The sequence below is a fragment of the Furipterus horrens genome, unplaced genomic scaffold, assembly GCF_987537825.1.
Source record: "Furipterus horrens unplaced genomic scaffold, mFurHor1.1.pri manual_scaffold_2, whole genome shotgun sequence".
In the NCBI taxonomy this organism is placed as follows: domain Eukaryota; kingdom Metazoa; phylum Chordata; class Mammalia; order Chiroptera; family Furipteridae; genus Furipterus; species Furipterus horrens.
The window spans coordinates 63,005,473-63,015,151 of NW_028327172.1; positions in this window are offsets into that span (position 1 = coordinate 63,005,473).

Genomic DNA, 9,679 nt, shown 5'->3' on the forward strand with positions numbered 1-9,679 from the left:
TGAGCTACCTGGGAGGCATGCAGTGCAGAGGTTAAGAACTTGGACTTTGGAGCTGAGTTCTGGCTCTAACACTTAATAGCAGAGTGACCTTCAGGAAGGCCAGTCGTTCATTCATTCATTCATTCACTCACTCTATGTGATAGATGCAGTCTCACTTTCTTAACCTGTTACATGCGAATACCACCCTCTAGCTGTAAAGATTAAATGAGTTAACAAACACAAAGAGCATAGTAAACATGCAATAAGTGGCATCTATTTCCTTTGTCATTACTATTATTAATATATCTATCACAACCAAAAATCAGCTTCCAAGAATCAGACACCAATTCAGATGCTTTAAGACTGTCAAACAAAAATGCAAAATTTACTGATTCAGGAAGTGTTACTATGTGAAATGTTGATATAAAAAGAGGTTCAGCTCTGGCTGGTGTGGCTCAGTGGACTGAGCGCCGGCCTGCAGACTGAAAGGTCGCTGGTTCGATTCCCAGTCAGGGCACATGCCTGGGTTGCAGGCCAGGTGCCCAGCTGGGGGTGTGCAAGAGGCAACTGAAAGATGTCTCTCTCACACATCTATGTTTTTCTCCCTCTCTCCCTCCCGCACTCTCTAAAAATAAATAAAACATTTTTTTAATAATAAATAAAAATAGGTTCAGTGAAGATCTGGGGACATTGTCAGAAAACTCAACCATGACAGAAGGAGTGATTTAACACGAAAGACACTGTCCTGGATTCTATTCTAAGCTCTGCCACATACCCCTCCAGGCCCTGCTTCATCTATGAAAGGAGAAACTGACAATTAAACAAGACACAAGCGCCCAGCAAGGTACCTGCATGTTTTGGGTACCCCAGAAACGGAAGCAAAATATCCCTGTCAGCTAGAGACATACAGCGCTTTATAGTTTATAAAGGATTTACGATCACAAGAACTACCCAATTCCTCAAGGGTCCATGCATTTTTCAAAGGAAGGCACTAGGACCCAGGTAATTTCAGTGGCCTATCCAAGAGCTGTGTGGTAGTTAGGTAGAGAACCAAGTCCAGAATCCAGGCCCTTTGTGTCTAACCCCCAATGATGCACCTCTGTCCCAAGCTGTAAACTAGGAGTTAATGGAAGCTCAGCTTGACTTCCTGGCAGCTTGCTCTTTCCATACTTCTAAATCTAAATCCATTCTCTTCCGAAGCCCATTTCGCCTGATCACCAAACTTATAAAGTTGGCGTGCAACTCCAAGATGAGTGCCAAGCAAATGAAAAAAAAATGGATATCATAAAATTCCAACATCAAGAGAATGATTACATAAAATGTGTCTGCTATAAAGATAACGGGAAAAAACTTAAGTAGAATATGCCCTCAATTATTAAAATTAAAAAAGTACATGTACACTAAAGTCACCTCTAATCCTTCTTGGAAATTAGATGGGGTATAAAAATATTAACAAGACAAAGTAAATATTTAAAATCATAATTTATGGAAATGAGAGAGACTTTCCTCTTTTTATTTTCTATTATTCTCAATTTCCTCTAATAAGCATCACTAGAAAGACAAACTCCATTTTCTAAACTGAATTTTCTTAAAAATTAAAATCAAGTTTAATCGCCACCTTTGGCAGATGGTGGCCCAAAGGCCCAAGGGCACACACCAGGTGACGGTCAAGCTCAGCCTACAGTCTAGTCTCTACACTCCCCCTCTGGTTTCTCCCCAGCACGGTCACTGAATGACTCCCACTGGCTGAAATGTCCATCGATTACTCAAGCCAAGATCAATCATGACTGAAAACTACCTGGTAGGCAAAACCAAAGAATCCGGTCTGAGACAACAGGCAGACACTGAAGTGTGAAAAATGACATCTGACATCCCAGCTCTTAGAAGAAACCACTACGTAATGCAGAAATTCCCGTCTGGTTCCTGCCCAGTTAGTTTCCACTTCGGCTTTACCTACCCACTTTTTTTTCCTAAAATTTATTTATTTTTATTTAATCTTTATTGTATTCTTTTCCATTACCATTTAGTCCCTTCATATCCCCCTACCCCCAGCAATCAAGCACACTGTTGTCCACATCCATGGGTCCTTTTTCCTTTTTGCTCAGTCCCGCCACCCGCTCACCTCCCCCCACCATAGCTGTCATCTGCTCTCCATCTGGGAGTCTGTCTCTGTTTCGCTTCTTAGTTCGGTTTGTTCATAAGATTCCACATATGAGTGAAATCATATGGCATTTGCCTTTCTCTGACTGGCTTATTTCACTCCGCATAATGTTCTCCAGGTCCATCCATACTGTCGCAAAGGGTAAACTTTTCTTTTTTACAGCGGAGTAGTATTCCAGTGTGTAAACGTCCCACAGTTGTTTTACCCACTCGTCTATTGATGGACACTTTACCCACTTTTAAGATGCTATAAATCTGTCACCTGCACACTCCAGTTGGTTCCAATCACCCCTTCAGCTCTAAGTAGCTCGCTCTTCCCATTCTGATGACTTGTTTTTAGCCTGAGAACTAAGGTTAGGGAGTCATGGAACCTCAGAAGATATCAAAACTATGCAAGCAAAAAAGAGGGCTCAGATATGGTTTTATCACGGTATAGACTGAAGAGACCAAGGCCCAGAAAAGGGGAGGAATTTATTTGTTCAAAATCACAAAGCATTAGTGGCAAAGCTGAGATCAAATCCAGCAAAACACAACAAGCTGAGCCTGTGGGGCACCCACGCTGAGCAGGCACCACACTCAGAACAGGACAGGGCAGGACAGGCAGCCTCCCATTTAAGCCTCACCATGGCCCTTCTGTGGTAGGTGGCAGTTTTTACTTTTATTTTTTTAAAGGTTTTGAAATTTATTTTTGGAGCAAGGGGAAGGGAAAGAAAAAGAGAAGGAGAGAAACATCAATGTGTGGTGTTGGTTGCCCCTCACGCACCCCCAACTGGGGACCTGGCCCGCTACCCAGGCTTGTGCCCTGACCGGGAATCAAACCGGTGACCCTTTGGTTCACAGGCTGGCACTCAATCCACTGAGCCACACCAGCCAGGGCAAAGTGGCAGTTTTTAAATGTTGTCATTTTTTTAAATGAGGAAACAGAGGCCAAGAAAAGTTAATGAGCCGCAAAAGCCAAGCTGGCCGGATTTCAAACTCCATGCTCTGAACCTCTACAACCACCCTGGCACCCCTCGCACCTTCCTCCGGCGGCTGTGGCAAGGGCCGAATGCACCGAGGCAGAGGGTCTGTAGTGCTCGCTCACCACGGCGCAGAGCCACCCCGACTGCTGTCTGCCAGCTGTTTGTTGAACGAATAAATGGCCACTCACCCGAGCTCCTCCATCTCATCCTCCTGTCCCGCTCTACGGCCACCCAACAGGAGCGATCTCTTCCTGTGTCTGTTTGTGCAGCAACAATTGTCCGTTCACCCCACAGACCCAGCAAGGCCTAAGCATTTCACTGGTAAAGTGCTGTGAGAGCTGTGGATGGGTCTGGACGTCCCTTTCAGCAAACAATCACGCCAACAAGTGTGCTTCTGTCTGCCTCTCAACATTCGTCCTTCTATGCTGTGTATCCTTAGAGAAGAAATATATAAATACCACAACACAGATAAGCCTAAACTTCTCCCTGACCACTCCTCACTCCCATCTCAGCCCCTCCTGAGAGGTAGCCGCTGCTGGCGGCCAGACATGTATCCTTCCAGACCTCTGTCTATGTGTTTACAGAGACAGACATAGTTTTATTTTGTGGTTTAAAAAGAAATAAATGCAATCAAACTTTACATATTATTCTGCAGCATCTTCTCTTCATTGAATGCGTCCAAAAGATATTTTCATGATGGTACGAACAGATCTCCCTCAATGTTCTTCACTCCCACAGAGCATTCTAAAGCACGCTTTCCCCAAACTTATTGCCCACAACCCATAGAAGGAAACATAGTACCCTTCATTCTTGAAATATTTTCTGTTTTATTCTACTGCATCTTGTAAAATTCTGATTGCAACCTAAGCAACTGAATTTCATGAGCTGCTATGGGCCACAGTCTGAAAGATACTTTTGAAAGGATCTGTATTTACACAATACCCTCATGATAATTCAATTTGTTCCAAGTTTGCCTTTTACAAGCAATGCTGGACACATATCCTCATACAGATCCCCTTGTGCACATGCATGAGGATTTCTTGTGGGTAGAGAGCAAGGGGAACTGCGAGACCTAATCATATTCAAGTCTTTTTAAACAGGCAAAGGATTTGAAAATATACAAATAGCTAATAAGCACATGAAAAAGTGCTCAATATCATTAGTCATTAGGGATATGCAAATCAATCCCAGGCCATACCTTCACAGACGGCTGCAATAAAAAGACAAACAATAACAAGTGTTGGTGAGAGTATGGAGAAATAACAACCCTCATACACCGCCAATCAGAGTGTAAAATGGTGCAGCCACTTTGGAAAAGAGTTAGTGCCTTAAAATGTTAAATATAGTGTTATCATATGACCCAGCAATTCCACTCCCAGGTTTATATCTAGAGAGAAATAAAAATATGTCCATATAAAAACCTGTATACAAGTAGATGTTCATAGCAATGTTATTCATAATAGCCAGAAAAGTAGAAACAAGACAAATGCCACAAACCAATAAATGAATAAACAAAACATGGCACATGTATACAATGGAGTATCATTTAGCCATAAAAAGGGATGAAGTACCGATACATGCTACGACATGGATCCGTCTCACAGAGACAACAGAGCATAAGATCCCATTTACATGAAGCATCCAGAATAGGAAATTCTATAGACAAAAAGTAGATTGTGCGGTGGCCTAGGACTCAGGTGGGGAAGGAGGAGGAATGGGGAATGTTATGGACTGAACGTTGTGTCCCCCCCAAAATTCAAGCTGAAACCCTCCCCTCCCCATGTGACGCTATTAGGAGGTGGGGCTTTGGGCAGGGAATTAGGATTAGATGAGGTCATAAAGGCAAAGCCCTCAGGAGTGGGACAGTGTCCTTAGAAGAGATGAGAGAGAGCCTGCTTCCTCTCTACTCTCTTTCACACGAGGATACAATGAGAAGTCAGTCCCGAGAAGTCTCACCAGACCGGACCGTGCTGGCACCCTGCCCTTGGCCTTCCAGCCTCCAGAACAATGAGAAATAAATTCCTGTTGTCTATAAGTCACACAGCCTTTGGTAATTTTTTTACAGCCCAAGCCGACGAAGACAGTGAGCAACTGCTAACGGGCATATCTTGGGGGTGATGAAAAATTCTAAAATTAAATTGTAGTGACAGTTGGACAACTGTAAAAATACTGGAAAGTCATTAAATAGCATATTTTAAATGGATGAACCTTATGGCATATAAATTATATTCCAATAAAGCTATTTAAAAACACACAGGCACATTGTTAATGTTAATAGATGCCAAGCTGTGTTCCAGAAAGACTGTATAAGTTGACACTGCACTTTTTCATTGATTACAAAGCAGCATTTCACTACTGAATAACCGACCTATATTTACATAATGTTTATCTTTTCACACAGAGAATGAACAAAATTGATTCATTCAACAAATATTTGTTGAGCCTCTATGTGCCAGACATGGTCCTGGGTCTAAAGATACAGTGGGCAACAAGCCAGGCGTGCCACTGTCCTCAGAGTTTACACAGGTGACGAGGAGTGCTCCCCTCAAACCTCACGGTCTAGGGATACCCCTGATCCAAGGTCAGCCTAGGATCAAGTTCGTAGGCCTTCACTGAAAATTCCCTTCCACCATCCCCTTTCTCAACCCCCTTCTACAAAATTCCGCAAAGGCACCCTCTGTCTGATGGAGAACAAACCGTGTACAAACTTTTAGGAAAACACAAACTAATAAGAAAACATTTCTCTGTTGGTCTGCCCCTAAGCAGACAGCAAGCACTTAGTGGCCACACGACGGAGGGACCTATAGGTGAACAAACTGAGCCCGGGTCTTCGTAAGCTCAGTTAGGGAGAGGCAGAATCCTGGGCAAGAAATCGAAGCCACTGACCCAGGGGTGAGGATCGGAGGATTCTGTCCAGGAAACAGTGCAACACGGTAGCGATATAAGAAAAACAACTAACATTTAATACACTCCCAGTACGTGCCGGGCTCTAATAATTTCCATTAATCTACACAGACACCCAAATAAAAGAGATATTATCCGGTAATATCTACACAGATAAAGTCACCGAAGAGAAACGGAGGCTCAGAAGGATTAAGTAAATTACTCAAGCAATACAGCTAGTAGTAAGTAGCTGGCTAAAGCAGGATTCAGATCCAGTCATTTGAGCACAAAGCCCAGGTTCTTTCAACACCACCATGTAGGGCTTAATAAAAGGTTTTAGCTTGGGTGAGGCCCCCGGGGCCCGGATCTGGGCCTAAATGTCACCAGGTTGGAGTGCTCTGGGACACCCACAGGTGATCGGGTTTAGGGAGAATGACGCACCACGAACCTTAATTCAACAAAAGTCTAAGGACAAACTGGACTCCAGTTTAGTCTCTAAAACTGGGGCTTGGAAATTACCAAGCAGGAGAGTGCTCTCATTAGCAGATGATGAGGTGATTTTTAGTCTATGGATTTTTCCCTTCCTCTGTGACCACCTAATGGAGAGCCAATCTCTCAGGATGTTTCTGCCAGTCTTTAAGGCCAGTTCAAGTACCAGCAGTTCTGTAAAATCCTCCCAGAAGCCTGTCAGAATGGGTACAGAGAACTAGTCAGAAGGCAGGACAGGGTGCTGAGAACCCGGCTTTGGAGTCAGCAGGCCCGGATGAAATCTTGGCTCAATCAGGTACTTCTGGTGGATCCCAGACCTGTTCACCTCCCATCTCTGAGCCTCAGTGTCCTCACCTATACAAAGGGGGTAACACTGTCAAACAATGGCTGTTTATTCAGTGATTTAACAAAGTTACTGAGCCCCATTTATGAGCCAGTTACCAGGTGAAGAACTAGGGTTACGAAGACGATCAAAATGCAGCCCCTGCTCTCAAATGAGTCATAGTCTAATCTGGGAGACAGACAAGTGAACAGCATATCTGCACCGTCCGTACAGGGGACATCGGCCACATGAGGCTGCTGAGCACCTGATCTGGTTAATCCACGCTGAGAAGCGCCGTCAGTGCAAAACACATACCGGACTTCAGAGACTCAGTAAGCTAAAAAAGAATGCAAATTCTTTTTAATAACTATTAATAATTTTTCTTGTTTACAGTTAGAATGATAATATATGGAAATATGGAAATAAAATATATTAAAGTTCATTTCACCTGTTTCTTTTTACTTTTTTAATTTAGCTACTAGAAAATTTTTAATTACATATGAGGCTGAATATATACTTCTATTGGACAGCGCCAGTCAATAAAATTCAGCAAGATAAGGACTGAGGTAGGGTCGGTGATGGATGGGGCAGCTAGGAGAGTAACGAGGGCCCCAGAAGGGGTGGCGGAATGTCAGTGAAGGTCTCCTGGCCATGACATCTAAATTGAGATCTGAAAAATAACAGGCCTTAATAAGGCAAAGGGGTGTAGTAAGGGCAATCCAGGCAGCAAGACCAGCAAGTGCACAGGCCAAGCAGAAAGAAAAAACAAGGCAAGCTCATTCATGACAGAGTGAAGAGCCTGGGGAGGAGACAGGGTAGGGAGAGGGAGGACGGGGAGGCTATGAAGTAGATGGGGCCAGGTTAGGAAGGACCTTGGAAGCTGTGTCGAACAATTTCACACTGAGTGTGGGAAGAAGCCAGGGAGGGTCTGAAGCAGGTGAATAAGGGAGTCACTGCCAGGAACGTACACAGCCCCCTGGGTCCTGCAAAGTCAGGGAGAGGGGGAGAAGGGAAAATACCTGATGACCTGTTAAGTTGCTACCCTGGGTCAGGCACCTGGCTTAACCTTTTTAGGCTCACCCACTTTACAGATGACGAAAACTGATGCTCAGAGGGTAAGAGAGCCATCCAAGGTCACAGGACCGTTAAGTTGCAGAACTGGGACTGACACCCAGCTAGGTCTGGCCAACTGGCACTGAGATGAGAAAAGCTATCTGAGAGAATAATAATGGGGTTTATCTTAATGGCAATGAGAAGCAATGAACACATAAAGCAGCAAACTGTGATCAGAATCACATTCCTAAAAGAACTTATGAGTTAGGATGGCAACACATGGAAACAGTAAATTAATATTAGAGACGGGAAGGAAAACAGGACAATCTGGGTGAGACATCATACCACAATATATTGGGGCAGTGGGAGCAAGACAATGAGGAAGAGGCATGATGAACTACCACAGGATCCAATGAGGCAGGAGCTCCAAAGGGCCTGGCGCTGCTTTATACACAGTAGGTTGGCAATAAACAAAGTATTTGTCCACGTTTGCTCAATATAGGACTTATTGATGCCTGCTGTCCAGGCATAAATACTGTGTCCATTTCACTCTTCAAAGCGTCCAGGTTTGCACAACAAATAATACGGTTACCCTTTCCATTAGGGTCTGTTGACTAAGAGCAGCAGCCTGTCCCCAGCAGACCTGGATAAACACCGCGTCGTCTCAGCCACGCTCGCCTCCGCATCCTTCCACCCACTCTCCAACCGGGAGTCGCAGACAACCACAGTGCCCAGCACTCGAGCAGCGCAAGGCTCTGTCAGGCCTCCCCATCAGGAGAGACACTGGCCCCACCAGCACTGTGGCCTCCAACTGCCTCTTGAAACAGGCCCATTGGGAGGCCACTCTTGGTCATTATTCCCTAATTTATATTGCTATTGAGGACGATGACGACGATGATGACGATGATGAAGGAGGTGATGATGACGGCAACACAATCATTTTAGGCACTGATTATGTGCCAGGCACTCTCCTTGCCAAGCAAATGGCTGGGCAAGCATATTCTCCTTTAATGCTCACCCCAACTCTGTTGAGTGGATATTACTACTCGCCCCATTTTACAGATGGGAAAGTAGGTTAAACGACTCGACCAAGGTGACACCGCCAGTTAGTTGAAAGGACTGGATTTGAGATCCAGTTCTGTTTAACTCCAACCAAGGTTCCTAACCACTGCGGTCCCACTGCCTCGGTCTCAGTAGCCACTACGTGACCCCATATGCAAAGTCCGGACAGACCAACTACACTCCCCATAATGAAAGCAAACCCCGAAACCAGAATGAACCATCAAGTACCCTCACGGCCATGCCCCTCAACCAGCTCCCGCTCACGGCCACACTCCAAGAGGTGGCCCTCCTCCCGCTCTTTCAGAGAAGCCTGTTACCTGCCCCTCACCTCCTCTTCAAAGGACGTCCCGAAATAGGAAAGGCGAGTGTGGCGCCGGCACCCCAGCCCTGCCCGGTCAGTATCAGCTGGCGGGTCCCCAAAGAGACCTCCGCACAAGAAGCCCAACATGCACACCTGCCTCTGCCCGGAAACCCTCAAGATCAAACCCCAATTCTCCGCTGCTGCCTCCCTTTAGAAAAATCCGACCTGTAGAATCCCAACTCAAGTAGTAATTTGCGCATTTAATTTGAAACAAGCTCACTCCCGTGAGCCGAATGGTCAGCAACACTTACTCTCCAATCTCTGCTTGTGACTCTTTATTACATTTAGGGCTCAAACACACTTAAGATCAGTAAACTGAGGCCAAGAGAGACAAAGCGACTCTCCCAAAGTCCGGCACAGCAAGCCCGGGAACAGGAGCCAGGTTCGGGGCACATCCCCCCGTTCTCA